Genomic DNA, 16842 nt, shown 5'->3' with positions numbered 1-16842 from the left:
TATTATAAAATAATAATAATTTACAAATGATTAAGGGTTCATAAGGGAGGGGGCAGTGGGGAGGGAGGGGGAAAATGAGGAGCTGATTCCAAGAGCTCAAGTGGAGAGCAAATGTTTTGAGAATGATGAGGGCAACAAATGTACAAATGTGCTTGACACAATGGATGTCTTTATGGATTGCGATGAGTTGTACAAGCCCCTAATAAAATGATTTAAATTTTTAAAAAAGTATTCTGAATCAGGAGCAAATTTTATGCCAGATCTCTGTATGTGTACTACTGAAACTGTTATTGAATATCTTCAGCAAATTTTACTTGCATGTGATATCAGTGGTACTGTTTGAAGATTTTGCTTTCTTTTGGCTCATCTTTCTTTGAAATAGGTACAAATATGAATCTTTTAATAGTCAGTTAGTCAGGTAGCTGTCTTCCAATTATCTTAGCATAGACAAATGTATCCAGTGCGTTATTATCTTGTTGAAACATTTCAAATGATATTTAACCAATTTCTAGAGACTTGTTTTCCACTAATGCCTTCAGTGTCTCTTGGACCTCTTTCTTCAATACATATTTGCTCTTGATTATATGGTACATCTTGAAATGGTTGAATATTGACCTTTGGGTACAATGACTCTGTGTATTCCTTTCATCTTCTTCTCATGCTTCCTACATCATTCAATATTTTGCCCATGGGATCTTTCAATATTGCAACTCAAGGCTTGGAATTTTCTTGTTATTTCAGCTTGAGATATGCTCAGTGTATTCTTCCTTTTGGGGTTTCTAAATCCAGGTGTTTGCATGTTTCATTATAATACGTTGTCTTCTAGAGTTGCCCTTTCAAAATTTCTGTTTAGCTGTTTTACTTTATTCTTTCTGTCATTTGCTTAATTTACTCCACATGCAAAAGCAAGTTTCATAATCTCTTCTGACATCCACTTTTGTTTTTATTCCCTGCCTTGCTAATGACTTTTAGCTTTCTTCCTATATGATGGTCTTGACATAGCTAATTAGTTCTTCTCTCATTAGTGTTCAATGTTTCAAAACTCTTCTTTAGATATTCTCAAAATTCAGATGTGATATAATCAAGGTCGCATTTTGGCTCTGGTTTTAATTTCCTTCAACTTCAGTCTCAATTACATATTATCAATTCATCAGTTAGCTCATGGCCCGGTATGGGTTGCTAGATTGAGCTTCTTTATCATTTCTTCTCACAGACATATTTAATTTGAGTCCTATGTAGTCCATTTGGTGAAGTGCACATAAGTTGTCAAATTTATATTGTTTCAAACATGTATTTTCAATGAGGAAGTCATTAGTCTTGTGAAATTTTATTCATGCTATTTCTAGTTTTATTTCTATCATGAAGGCCATGTCTCTTCCTCTTTGTTTCCAACTTTTGCATTCCAATCTCCAATATTAATCAATGCATCTTGATTGTATATTTGATCAATTTCAGACTGAAGAAGTTGGCATAATTCTTCAATTTCTTCATTAATCAATTTCTTCATTCATTTAGAGAATAATAGTTTTACTGGTTAGATTTCCTTGTATGGATATAGGTCTTATCCTAACAGATACACAACTGTACTTCACGATATATCTTGAAATATCATTTTTAATAACTTTTTAATTGTAAATTATGAAGGTTTTTGCATTTCAGCTCATCAAGTTTGTTCAACAGTTCAGATCACCAATCAAGCCTCTCAATTGTTTACCCTTCATCCACTCCTTAATTTCTTTTTCCCTCTTATGGAAAACTACCTTCTATTCACCCAGGTTAACACTTACATTCAGTATGATGCCAGTCCTTGTGAATTTGTCAGTCCAGCATATTAAGCAAAAAGACAGTCTTATGAATAAAAATGGGCAATACCAGTTCATTTCAGCTCACAAAGGCCAAGGATATTGAGCTTTATGTATTACATTTCATTTTCGACTACTTCCATATTTCCTAGATTCATAATTCATGCATTCCACATTCCAATTATTAATAGACCTTTCTTTGGTGCTGGTTCTTCTCACTTTGTGTCATGCCCCATCAGTAAACCAAGATTCCCCAAAGCTTTATTCTACCCATATCACTATGGTTGATTCTACTTTAAGGAGGCAGTCCTTCCTAAGTAGTATCTTGAGTTTCTTTCAACACAAAGGACTCATTTCCCAGCACTTTATCTGACAATATCATGCTGCTCTTCCTAAGATGTTCAGTGGTTAATCCGAATGAAACGGACAGTCTATTCTCTCTACACAGTCTGTTCTTAGCCTGCAGTCTCTGTTGAATCCCATTGACTTTGGGTGAACCTGATGGTATGTGAAATAATGGTGTTACAGCTTCCAGCATCACAGTAAACACACAAGCCACCACAGCACGACAAACTTACAGTAGAGATCAATACATGGTTTAGGGAATTTCTTCTATGTGTCAGGTCCAGGGATTATAATAGTTACCCAGCTTAGTATGCTCCCCATAACTACTAAATGTATACTCCAGAGAGTTCTCTAGAGAAAAGTAGGCCCCAAGTTGGTGGAAATGGTAGAAAGTTTGAACCTACCGAGTTGTATCAAATAAAAAAGGCCTGGTGATCTGTTTCTGTAAAGTTTATATCAAAGAAAATCTCAGGGACTGGCTCTGCTCTGCACCACATTCAGTCAACAAGTTGGAATCAACTCAATGATTATAGGTTTATAATGAATGATCATAAAATTAGAATATAATGGGATCTCCATGATGGTAAGTAGGCAAGAGTGTTGTCCCAATTTGAAGAGTATGGAAGCACCTTATTCTGTGCTAAAGTCTGAAACAGAGTGTTAGTGGCAGGTGGGGAAGGGAAAGTCCAAGATAGAGGGAAAAAAGATGTAGACAAAGAATGCCTGGTTCAGCCAGGAACTGGCAATTAGTCCAGCATGGCAGGATCAGACAGTGTTTCTAGATGGAGGTGCCAGAACTGCAGCTCATTGGATATTGAAGCTCAGTATGTGCTGCGTTGTCCTGAAAGAATACAAATTCCTTCAGGGAATGACTGTGAGACAATTTGAATTTTTTTCTACTTCAGCATCTTTACTATTCTATGTATTTCTCTGTTAGGGAGTGCGCCAAGACATTCTCGGGGGCCAAAATGAATTCGTTGAGGTGTGTTGTTTCTGCTTATGGCACAGGGTTGGGGAGCCCCTGGGAGTAATTTCCTGGCAAGAAAGTAGAGTACTTACAGCATCTGTGCATTTCTAATCCTATAGGCTTCTCCTTTTAAACAGGCACTTGGCTGCTCCCTCGTAGAGCTTTGCTTCAGGGCTTTCCCCACTGTAATAACTAGAACATTGACAGCATTGCCTTTGTTCAGGGCAGGTTTTCTAGTACTTGGAATTCAGTGCCTTGCCTCTAGGCAACTCATGCACCAACCCCCACCCTCAACCCCCACACCGCCCACCGAAAATAGAAGTTTCCCATGAGATTCTCCTTTTACTTCTCTTCTTCCTCCTTTTTCTTGCAGGGTTTCTCTGCCTGCTATTTATCAGAGGGCCCGAAAGGGAGTTTTAATTTCCAAACTATTCAAAGAGGCTCTTGCGGGCTGTCATTTACTGCTCGGCTGACTTCTGGACCAGCACAAATTGAATTCCATGCATGCCTGCTTATCTGTCTTTGACAGCCCCATGGAGTCTTGCCTCTCATAGTGTGGATACAGAGGCTGCCACCATTACCAGTCCCCTTGCTTAGTGCCTGCTATTTCTCCTCCCATTCTTTCACAGCCATTTCTTCATCTAGAGCTCCCTGTACTTTTGACTTCCAAATCCCGCTGACTGCAGCCATCTTCAGCAAATGCCAAGCCAGTAAAATGTTTGTGGGCCAGTTCCCAGATAAACACCATGGCTGTGCACTGAATATTAACATATTTTAATTGGAAGGTAGCCTGCATCCAAAGGCGTGTGTAGACACCGAATTAGAAAGTGAAAAGGGTAAAATTAAGCTAGGTAGAAATGGTATGCAAAGAATCTTTAATTTAATATAGATAAATTAAAGATAGTAGTTCATAAGAGGGAGAAGAGGATATCAAGGAGTGGGTGAAGGGTAACCTATTGGAGGATTTGATTAATAGTTTAAATTGCTGACTACAATATTGATGATCTAAAATGCAAGTGCTGGCCTAATTTACAGTTTAAATTATTTTAAAAGTAATGAAATAAATTAGAATTTCTAAAAAGTAAGCCTTTATTAGCAGTAGAAATCAAAGTGAAACACTTGATGAAAATTAAAACAAAACATGCACTGTAATCTTCGTACTATTTTAAAGATAGCAGCTATCATAGACTATCTGGCATTTGCTGTTTTCTAAATAGGGAGGACAGTTCCTTGTCTTCTGAAAGTAAGAATTGTAGTGTGTGTGAAACACAAAGCTAATGAGCATATTGACAACTGACCATCTCCACGTAGTCAAAGTCAGCTGTGGGGGCACCTCTTGTGCCATTCTCTGATGATATGGTGACGCATTTGTCAAGCAGTTGCTTTATCTCCATATATCTTCCTAGTTCCCTGCAGAAAATCTATAAGCAATGAAGAAATTGAGAAGACATCCAAGCATATGTGATCAGTAAGAAATTTCTCTTAAAAAGACAGTAATCTCTTTCATAGTAGTGTGTCCAGAATACTACAGGCATAGATGATTCAATAGAGAGATAGGTACCTAGGTAGAGAAATGATAGATAGATAAGTAATAGTATATGTATATATATATATATGCATACATATATACACATACATAAGAATATAAACAAAATATCAGAAGTCTGAGGGTACCCCACAGTTACTTAGGAATAAAGGCCTAGTGATCTACTTCTGAAAAATTAGATTCTGAAAACCCTACAGAGTACAATTCTACCCTGACTACATGGAGTTGCCATGAGTTGGAATTGACTCAGTTGCAATTGGTTTTACTGGTGTCAGAGTGTGTGTGTGTGTGTGTGTGTGTGTGTGTTCACAAATAGACAAATAGCATATCAGAATATGGTAGAATAACATTGTGTCTTTTGAAATGTGCATGAAATATTGCTAAGTCTTATAGTTTATAGGCATTCCTGCATGTAGAATTAGATCAGGTCTAGATGACTCCTCATAGCTCACACAGCTATTTTTTTATGAAAGTGACACACTCTAATATAAACAAATTTTTATTTAGGTCTCTTTTCACTCACATTCATTAAGTTACATATCAATTCTGGCTTTTTTCTTAATGCCAGAGAATTGTGTTAAAGAGGCTGTTTGACTTCTATGTGACAGTAACCTGAACTCTGCAGATTTTCCTTTGGTGGTAAATTTTGCTCCTGCTGACAGCTACAATAATTGCGGAACACAAAGTTTAGCTCTATTTTAAATATTATAAGCAGTCTTGGATAGTGTAGCTTTCCAGAACAAATCCTGTTCTGAACAAGGAAAGGCAAATTGTAATTTGATGCCCAACCTAAAACTAGCTTATTCTGTCTCTACAGAAAGAGTGGTTGCTTTAAATTTCTTTTGCTATTTCAGATAATAGCAAAATGTAAATTAATTTCTGTTTTAGAAATTTTACATAATAGTTGTTTGTTATATTAAATAAATACAACCGCAAGCAGTGAGGTTTTTATATTTGAAATCTCAAATGTTCAGGTACTTTTACTTTATTATCCAATACTACCTACAGACTATTGCATTTAATGTATTGCTTTATTCCTCCTTTTGACATTTCTATTTAGGAATAATAACATTGTAAGTGAAGAAATAAGTTTACCATTAATGTATTCCAGTATCTAAATTTACTGCTCTGATCTCTTTTACTGTTAGACACACACAGGCCATTAATGTTTTAATTTATAAAAAATTCACTATGGTTCTGAGTCCCCAGCAATATTTTCCTTTCCCTGGCGTTCCCTCCAAAGTACTTATTAGGGACTTGAGAAAATGCAAACAAGTTGCTGAATTACTACACCTCATTCTACACATTCTGCTCTTGGGAATCTTGCAATCTTTCAGGCTCCTCAAAGGCTGTTGGCCTCCAATCTTTTCAGGATGACTCATCTGTGACTACTGTTTTCTAGTTCTGCCTTGGGTTACAGGCTAAAAATCCTTTTCTGAACATTGATGTGGATAAGGGAGTCCAGTTGTCTGTTACAAGGTTAATTGCCAGAGCCAGTGAACTGGATTATATTTTTTGTAGCTAAGAAAGAAATTCCTCTTCCCGATGCTTTGCTATGTCTTACACAGAATCAACCTTAGGTCTAAACCTTAACATCAGGATGGAAAATTTTCGTGAGCTGGGTAATCTTCCCTACTTGCATTCTCTTACTGGATCAATCACATCTAAAGTAGGCCGACAGAGTAAACTTCAACCTTCTTTCTTTTATGGACAAAGAGTAAAATCATGGCACCTTTATATACTACTCTACACACTACTTAGGCTGTGTACCTTATATATGCTATTTATTTTCAAAATTATCAAATGAAGATTATATGTAATATATCAAATGAAAATCACGAGAAGTGAATTAATTAATGCAATAAAAACACATTGGTATTCAATAAGCAAATTATATTGTTGTTATTATAATTTTTCAATTTTACCACTTTGATTTCCATTTCAAATTATTTTAATTACAATAAAGTTCAGATGCTGAGAAATTTGGATAGCTACATGTAGAATGAAGTAGTATGGCTGCTTCACAGCATATAAAAATAATTCAAAGTGCAAAAAAGGCCTAAGTGTCAGTGCTAAAATTGTTAAATTATTGGGGGGAAACATAGAAATGAGTTATGATAATATTGAATTTGCAAATAATTTTAAAATATTATATTAAAAAAGGACTAACAGAAGTAAAATGTTATATATACTTTAAGTCACCAAATGACAAAGAACTTCTCTGCTTTAATAGACCCCATTTAAAAAACAAACCAACCTAGAAAGTGGTAGAAAACATTGGCACACTATATGAATGATTTGAAATGTGTATACAAACTACCTAAAGAACTGTTCTAATTCAATAATAATGAGACAAATAGCCAATAAAAAATGAACAATAATCCTAGACAAACCTCCAAGGAAGATGTTCTAAAAATTCAGGTAGTATATACTCAAGGTCCTATTTTAGCTCTTGTGAACTTATTTTAATGTGTTCTCATCTGCAACCAGAACTTACATACAAGTGATTGATGGTCTCTTCTACAGTCCAGTCCTGGTATCATTTTGGCTGCTACTAAGGAGCTTCTCCATCCCCTCTTCAACAAATGAGGTCGATTTGATTCCTATGTGTTCCATCTGGAGAAGTCCATGTGTACAGTCACCATTATGCTGTTTGAAAAATGTATTTGTGATGAAGAAGTCTTGGTTTTGCACAAATGTATCATGTGATTTCCAATTTTCATTTTGATCACCAAAGCCATATTTTCCAATTACACACCTTATCAGTGTGTCTTGATTGTATGTTTAATCAATTTCAAACTGAAGATATGGGAAAATTCTTCAACTTCTTCATCTCTAGCTTGGTGGTTGGTGCATACATTTGAATAATTGTATTGATTGAATTTCCTTGGATGCTGATAGATATAATCCTATCACAGACAGCCTTGTACTTCAAGATATATCTTAAAATGTCCTTCTTGACAATGAAGGCAAAGTCATTCCTTGTGATTGTTTCATTCCCAGCATAGTAAGTCATATTGTTTTCTCATTCAAATTGGCCAATATCCATCCATTTCAGCTCACTAATGCATATAATGTTAATTTTTATGCATTCCATTTCATTTTTTACAACTTTCAATTTTCCTAAATTTATACTTCATACATGCTGGTGGTTTTGAACTGCTGACATTAAGGAGAACAGCCCAACATGTGACCACTATGCCTCAAGGACAGCAGTAACTATATTAAGGAGATCTCTGGCTAGCAGTAACCAGATTAAGGGGGTCTATGCCAGCCATCCACTACCTAGCTGTCAATTTGCCATACTTTGGTGGCTTGTGTGTTATGTCTGAGGGCCTGGCCCTAATCCCAGCTACCTGGACAACTGCCCCTCTCTCCAGAAGAATTTACTTTAGAGGACAGCACAGAGGGATGTGTCTGATCAGAGCACATAGGAGCAAATGAGTGGGGAGGAAGAGAGAGTGGAGCACATCCTGGCCCACCAAGCCTGGAGGATGATATCCTCACTCAGAACAGCCAATGCAGAGTGGACCTTATGGCTGATCCCACTATGAGACATGACATCCCTCACTGACCCACGGCCCTATGGGGGACAACACTGGAGACTCAGTGTCAGGATTTACCCTGTCTGACCCCACCACACTGAGGAAAAACACTAAGGGCATGCAGCAGAGCAACATGGGGAGCAGAACAGGGAGCTCCCGAGGAGTGCAAAAGTTAGACTTTGGGGCCAGAGCGTGGCACCCCATCAGACTCCACTGGAGGACACTCCTAGAAGTAAAAAAATAGACCTTGATCTATTTACAGGTTTTTCTTTTTCTTTTTTTAATTAATTACTTTATTTTGGCCATTGGTTTTCTTTGTTGCCGTTGTTGTGTTCTCTTTTGTAGCGTTGTCTTGCTATGCCTTGTTTTCTTGTGCATATTATTACCTCTGCAGGTATATCTTGATAAGATAAGAAAACAATGGGACTGATGGTTCTGGGGGGACATGGGACAGGGGGAGGTGAGGGAAAAGGAGGTGGTGTTGATCAACCTAGGGACAAGGGAACAACAAGTGATCCAAAATAAGTGGCAAAGAGGGTGTGGGAGACCTGGTAAGGATTCAGCAAGGGCAATGTAACTGTGAGAAATTATTGCAACCCAAATGAAGGTTGAGCATGATAGGGGGACAAGAAGAAAGTCAAAGGAAATAGAGGAAAGAGCTAGGAGGCAAAGGACATTTATAGACGTCTAAATACAGGCATGTACATTTGTAAATATATTTATATATGATGATGGGGAAATAGATCTGTGTGCATATATTTATAGGTTTAGTATTAAGGCATCAGATGGACAATGGACCTCCACTCAAGTACTTAGTCAATGCAAGAACACTTTGTTCTTTTAAATTGGCATTCCATGATGCACACCTTTCCGTCACGATTGCTGAAGACAAATGTGTGCATAAGCAAATGTGGTGAAGAAAGCTGATGGTGCCCGGCTATCAAAACATATAGCATCAGGGGTTTTAAAGGCCTGCAGGTAAACAAGCAGCCATCTAGCTCCGAAGGAACAATACCCACATGGAAGAAGCACACCAGCCTGTGTGACAATGAGGTGTCAAAGGTATCAGGTATCAGGCAATGGAGTTAGCTGGTGTAAACTATAGGACTGTTCCCACTAATAGTTCTGTGTCCCAACCAATCCACTACATTTTCCTGTTTATGGAAACACTGCAAACATGTCTATGGAATTTTTATTCCAAGATATGTTGAAGGAGCGTACTAAAGAGGGTGATACTAATAAAATCTTGTTGGGTTCCCCAAAGGTCAGTGGATGGCATATTAGTTATTTCTGGTATCATCAGTACTCACTTTAATAATCACAGTATCAGAAACTGTTAGACAGATGTGGTCAGTAAATTTCATCATTAACACTCTAATATCTGAGGAAAGTCCTAGTTTTAGAGATTTATAGCTTTGGAAACAAGAATAAATACTACATTCTTTGGGTAAAATTAATTGCAAGGTCTATGGGGACCTATGTTAAATTGTCTGTCTTCTTAACTTCTGTCCCATCCTAACTATGCCTATATTGACTCTGAATGTAATCCAAAATTCCTTTTAAAAGGTAATATTTTAAGGGAAAATGAGGTCACAAATTCAAATGTATTGTGTAAATACCCCTTTATTAAGTTTTATAATAACAAAAATTAGACAAAGATAATGGTAAATCATTTGAGACCATAATCCTGATGCCATAATGGTGTCCAAGGATTCATAAACAAAAGAGTACTAACATAAGACATGAAACACAAAGGAAACTGTCACAAAACCATGATTTATGACACTACAAGTCATCATGGTTATAAGCTAGACAATAGTAGTTAGAATAGTACTGTGATTTGAATACACACATTATAGGTCCATGGGCTTCAATTACCTTGTTCTGGGCATGTCTCATGACTATGCCCCAATTTTGACTGTGGGAATACTGAGACAAATTCCCAACTTGAATATTTCAAAATTTGTTAACTTCCCTAATATACCCCATAGTCCTGAGAATTGTATATGAGTTCTGTGTGGCAATTGAAACAAATTGTCCAATGAAGGAGAGAAGTAGAGTGTTCTGGGAGGTATACTTGGTATCAGAATAAAGAATAATACAATATGAAGACCTAACTGATACCTTCCTAATAGAAAAAAAAATCACGGAAAAATGTGGAGGTGTATTCTCTTTTTTATTTATATAGCAAGAAGAGATCATTTTCACAGGAATCAAAATGAATTTATGGTTCACCCTATAAATTATCTCACAAAAATGCACTATTATGGAGATCTCATGATAGAGTTTTGCAAAACCAACAATTTGTTCATAGCAATATGATTTTTCAACAACCCAAAAGGTTGTTATACATGGACTTCTATAGACAGAATACACAGAAATCAAATTAATTACACCTTTGGGAGGAGATGCTGGAGGAGATCAATATCAGCAGCAAAAACAGTGGAACAGACCATCAATTACTCATATATAAGTTCAGGATAAAGCTGAAGAAAATTAAAATATGTCCATAAGAGCCAAAATTCGACCTTGAGTCTATCCCATCTGAATTTCAAGAACACATTTGACTCCTTGAACACTAATGATAGAAGACATGATGAGCTGTGGGAGGACATGAAGACCACCAGTCATGAAAAAAGCAAAAGTTCATTTAAAAAGAACAGGAGAGAAAGAAAAGATCAGAGTGGAGATTAGAAGAGACCCTGAAACTTGTTCTTAAACATGCAATAACTAAAACAAATGGAAGAAAGCAGATGGAATTCAAAGAGCTGAATGTAAAATTTCAGAGAGCAGCTCAAGAAGACAAAGCCAAATATAATGAAATGTGCAAAGACCTAGATTTAGAAAACTAAAATGGAATAGCATATCTTAAACTGAAAGAAGTTAAGAAAAAAATTCAAGCCTCCAATTGCAATTTTGAAAGATTTTATGGGCAAAATAGTGAATAATACAGAAAGCATCAAAAGAAGATATCCAGGATGCACAGTCACTGTACCAAAAGGAACTAAGCAACATTTCACCCTTTTGGGAGCAACTGAATGAGCAAGAAACAATGGTGCTCAAGAAAGAAATTCAAGGAAGAAATTGCATGAAATCATTGGCCAAAAGTAAGGTCCAGGAATTGATAGAAAACCAATAGCAATGTTTCAACAAACTGATGAAGCCCTAGAAACCCACACTCCTCTATGCTAGGAAATTTAGAAGACAGCTACTTGGCAAACTGACTGGAACAGATGCGTTTTTGTATCGGTTTCAAAGAAAGATGACCCAACAGAATGTTCAAATTATACAGGAATATCATTGATGTCATAAGCAAGTAAAATTTTCCTGAAGATCTTCCAACAACAGTTGCAGAAGGCCATTGACAGGGTCTTCCAGAGGTTTGGGCCAAATCAGAAGAGAACATGGAACAAGGGATATCAGCTGGATCTTGTTGAAAACAGAGAATACCAGAATCATGTTAACCTGTGTTTTATTGACTCTGTCAAGGTATTCAACTGTGTGGATGATGACAAACTATGGATAACTTTGAGGAGAATTCCAGATCGCTTCATTATGCTCATGGGGAATTTTTATATGGATCAAGAGGCAGTTATAAGAACAGAACAAGGGACTATGCATGGTTTAAAATCAGGAACGGTGTGTGTCAGGGTTGTAACCTCTCAACATACTGTACTTATTTAATCTGTATGCTGAGCTAATCATCAGAAAATCTGGTTTATATGAAAAAGAATGTAACTTCAGAATTGGAGAAAGGCTTGTTAACAAGCAGAGATATGCAAAGGGCATGATCTTGCTTGCTGAAAGAGAGGAGGGAGATAAAGGATTGCAGTCTTTACTATGGATTTAAACTCAATATAAAGAAAACCAAAATCCTCACAGCTGAACCTATAGGTAACATCATAATAAATGAAGAAAGGGTTACAGTTGTCTTGCTTGGATCCAAAACCAATGTTCATAGAAACAACAACCAAGATTTCATTAAATGAGTTGTATTAGGTAAATCTGTTGCACAACACCTCTTTAGAGTATTGAAAATCAAGGATGTTACTTTGAAGACTAAGGAGTACTTACCCCAAGCCATGATATTTTCCATTGCCTCATATGCATGTGAAAGTTTAAAGAAGGCAGAAGAAAAATAGATGCATTTGAATTGTGGTGCTGAAGAATAACATTGAAATACTCTGGACTGCTAAAAGACAAACCAGTTTGCATTGGAAGAAATATGGCCAAACTGGTCTTTGGAGCCGATCATGGCAAGACCACCTTGCTTACTTTGGACAAATTGTCATGAGACACTAGTCCCTGGAGAAGAACACAGTAAAGTAGAGAGGCAGTGAAAAAGAGGAAGACCCTTAAGGAGATGAAGTGACTAACAACAACAATGGACTCAAGCACAGGACTGATTGTGAGATGGTACAGGATCAGGCAGTATTTCCTTCTGTTGTGCATCGGGTCATTGTGGGTCAGAACTGACTCAGTGGCACATAACAACAATGCTTTAAGTTGTCTCACAGAAAAACAAACTCATGTAATTGAGTCAGTTCCATCTCACCTTGACCGGCCAATATGGCACTATAGAACTGCCGCCTTATGGTTCTAATACTGTAATTCTTTACTGGAGTAGAAGCCTCGTTTTTCTTCCATGGAGCTACTAAGAGCATACATTTAAGAAAAATAAGCATTATTAGGTGGCAGGGTGACATAAAGTATATAATATACAAAGAAAAAAAAGTTAATTAAAAGGACAAGAAAGAAAAGATAAAAGTGGATGTCAGATGAGATTATGAAACATGCTTTTAATTGCAGTATAGCAAAAGCAAATGGGAAAAAATGATGAAATTAAAGAGTAGACCAAAAAATATCAAGTCATTTAAATAAGACAGAGTAAAATATTATAGTGAACTGTTCAAATACCTAGAATTAGAAATCTAAAAAGAAAGAAGATGCTCAGTGTATCCAAAACTGAAAGAGCTGAAGAAAAATATTCAAGCAATATTGAAAAATTCTATTGACAAAATATTGAATGATGCTGGAAGCATCAAAAGAAGATAAGAAAAATACACAGAGCCACTGTATCAAAATGAACTAGTTGACATTTGACCTATCAAGAAATTGCATAAGAGCAAGAAACAATGGTATTGAATGAAAACGTCCAAGCTACATGCAACATTAGCCAAAAACAAGTCTCCTGAATTTACAGAATACCAGTTGAATGGATTCAACAAGCTACTGAAGTATTGTAAGCACTCACTCTTCTGTGCCCAGAAAATTGCAAGGCAGATATTTAACTGGTCCAATGTTTGGGAAGAGATCCAGATTTGCACCCATTCCAAAGAAAAGTGACCCAGCAATGAGCACATTATCAAAGATTATCATTAATATCACATGCAAGTAAATTTTGTTGAAGACAATACAAAAGGGGTTGTTTTAGTACATTGAAAGGGAGCTGCCAGCAGCTCAGAGCAGATTGACAAGACGCTGTGGAACCCGTAATATCATTGCTGATGCCAGAGGTAGCTTGGATGAAAAGTGAGAATACCAGAAAGATGTTTGCTTGTGCTTTATTGACTATGCTAAAGCATTAAACTGTGTGGGTGAGCAAAATGTTTACCCTTGGGATGAAAGAGAATCCCAGAATATTTCATTGTGCTCCTGGGGAACATGTACATGGATCAAGGTGCGCGTCAAGGTTGTATCTCTCACAGTATCCTCATATATACTGAGCAAATAAAAAGACAGGCTGGCTCACATGAAGAGAACTTTGGCATCAGGACTAGAGGAAGGCTTATTAACAAACAATGATAAACAGAAGAAACAACCTTCCTTGCTCAAAGTCAGAACTTGAAGTGCTTGCTGATAAAGATCAAGAATTTCAGCCTGCAGTGTGAATTGCAAGTCAATGTAAAACAAGCAAACAAACAAAGGTCCTCACAACTGGACCAGTAGGTAACATGATACATGGATAAAAGTTTGAAGTTGTCAAGGATTTTATTTAACATTCTCCACAGTCAATGTTCATGGAAGCAGCAGTCAAGAGGTCAAATGACAAATTGCATTGAGCAAATATGTAGCACAAGACCTCTTTAAAGTGTTGAAATGCAAGTGTGTTACTTTGAGCACTAAAGTGTACCTGACTAAAGCCATGGTATTTTTAATTGCCTCATATGCATGTGAAAGTTAGATGTTGAATATAAATGACTGAAGAAGAATATTTGCCTTTTAATTATGGTGTTGGAGAAGAATATTGCAAGTACCATGGACTGCCAAAGGAGCAAAGAAATATTTCTTAGAAAAATGCTCCTAGGAGGCAAGGATATGAGACTTCATCACACCTTCTTTGGACATATTCTCAGGAGAGACCAGTCCTTGGAGAAAGCCATCATATTTGGTAGCGAGGTTGTCACAGTGGATGCAACAGTGGGCTCAAACATACAAAAAACGTTGATGATGGTTCAAGACTGAGCGGTGTTTTGTTCTGTTGTACATGGGATCACTTTGAGTTGGAATCACCTCAAAGGCACCTAGCATCAATAACACCAGACTGCGAGTCTGAAAAGGGCAGATAAGTCATGACCCATGCAAAACAGACCTGACTCAAGGTGTAAGGGAAAAAATACCTAAAACCGATCAGCAAAACCAGGCACATATGTTAGAAGGGAGTTACCAATAAAACAGGTTTATAAATAGTAGAACAAGACCACTGGAAATCACTTTTTCTTTGAGGTTGAGTAATGCTAGTTATTTCCTGCATTTGGTGGTCATTGTTTGTCTAAGACCGAGATACTGTTAGCTAAAGGATCTCAGCTTGAAGTAATGATATTGTCTAGTCCATTCAATTGATGTCTCTAATCTCTAGACCACGCAATAGCAGTGCTCCCTAGCTAAAGGCTCCTAACTTGAGGTAACCATCCTGACGCTTCCTGCAGTTGTGGACTGTGAGTTTCAAGGACCAAGGATCACTCTCTGGTAGCAGCTCCTTCACTGGAGAGTGTCACTAACTACAGAGCTCAGACTCAATGACCCTCCTGGCAAGGCCTTTATGTCTCTTGCGAGGTGTGGTATAGTATATAACCTGAACCGGTAATATGGACTCTTGCTTTATATTATTATATTATAATATTGTATTATTACATTTGGAAGTGTAATGTTTTCCCTTTGGGAGCTTATTTGAGCTACTCCTGAGTAAGGTAACTCCATTAATAACCTGTGCCGAGAGGAAATAAAAGGTTTATGTTTTAACCTTTATTTCTTTATATGACTATTGATTTGTAGTTTAAAACCCATGCATTGCAAAGATGATTTAATAGTTACATATAAGTTATGAGATTTGCTTAAAACAGAAATGACTGGTGGTTTCGAACTTCTCATTTTGAGGTTAGCAGCTCAATGCAAAACCTACTACATCACCAGGGCTACTCCTTTCCACAAAATTATTGCTCAGAATGTAAACCCTAATATGCTTCACAAACCCTTCCACAAGATGGGCAATTCCATCTTGAAATAAATTTAAATTGCTCTGTCAGATGCGTCTAATGCTCCATAATCAATGAGTGATTTATAAAATTGTAACATTGTGGGTCATAACTGATATTATTCATAGATATTTATGTATTTTTGTCATGTGGGTTTTTTAAATCATTTCATTGGGGGCTCATATAGCTCTTATCACAATACATACATACATAGATTATTTCAAGCACATTTGTACATTTGTTGCCATCATCATTCTCAAGACAATTTCTTTTTACTTGAGCCCTTGGTTTCAGCTACCGTATGGGGTTTTGCATGTATGTTTATTTTCAGGCAACTTCTTTTCTGAATTAAATAATGGATGTTAGCATAAGCGAACTTTCCCCATTACCAAAGAACAAATCATTATGCTCATTTATCTAATGCAATAAATTCACTGTCATTCTGTCACCTTATAGGGCAGGGTAGAATATCTGTGGGTTTTCTCTGACTATAACTCTTTATGGGAGTAAAAAACTTTGTATATCTTCTGAGGAGAGGATAGTGGTTTCAAAATTCTGATCATTCAGTTAGCAGTCCAAAGTGTAACCACTATCGCGCTGCAAAAAATATTGAAAATGCCATGGACTTCCAAAAAACAAATATATGTACCTGGGAAGCACAGCTATAATGCTCCTTGGGAAAAAATGGTGAGACTTAGTCCTACTTACTTTCAACATGGTATCAGGAAAGACCAATTCCTGGAAAAGGACATCATGCTTGGTAAAGTAGAGAGGCTACAACAAAGATCTTGCCAAGATAGATTGGCACAGTGACTGCAAGGATGGTATCCAATATAAAAAAAAATGTGACAACGATGTAGGACTGGGAAGTGTTTAATAATGTTGTACAAGTCAGAACCCACCTCATCACATGTGACAGCAACCTAATCAACAGTGCAGTTATTTTAAAGAAGACACATTTATTTTAAGAATCAGTAATACCAAATATTAAGTTACATGTATGTAAAACATTCAATCTCAAGTGCAGTATGTTACTCATTGGTGTATTGCAGTAATAAGGTATGGCACTTTAATAGTTTTCTTTATCTATATCACATGCTAATTGAAATATAATTATTTGGATGCACAGAACTATGTTCTATCTTGCTTAATTGTATAAGTG

Source organism: Echinops telfairi, unplaced genomic scaffold (assembly GCF_000313985.2).
Source record: "Echinops telfairi isolate 266 unplaced genomic scaffold, ASM31398v2 ScPeMD7_5426;HRSCAF=6270, whole genome shotgun sequence".
Taxonomy (NCBI): Eukaryota; Metazoa; Chordata; class Mammalia; order Afrosoricida; family Tenrecidae; genus Echinops; species Echinops telfairi.
This window is presented reverse-complemented; position numbering follows the sequence as displayed.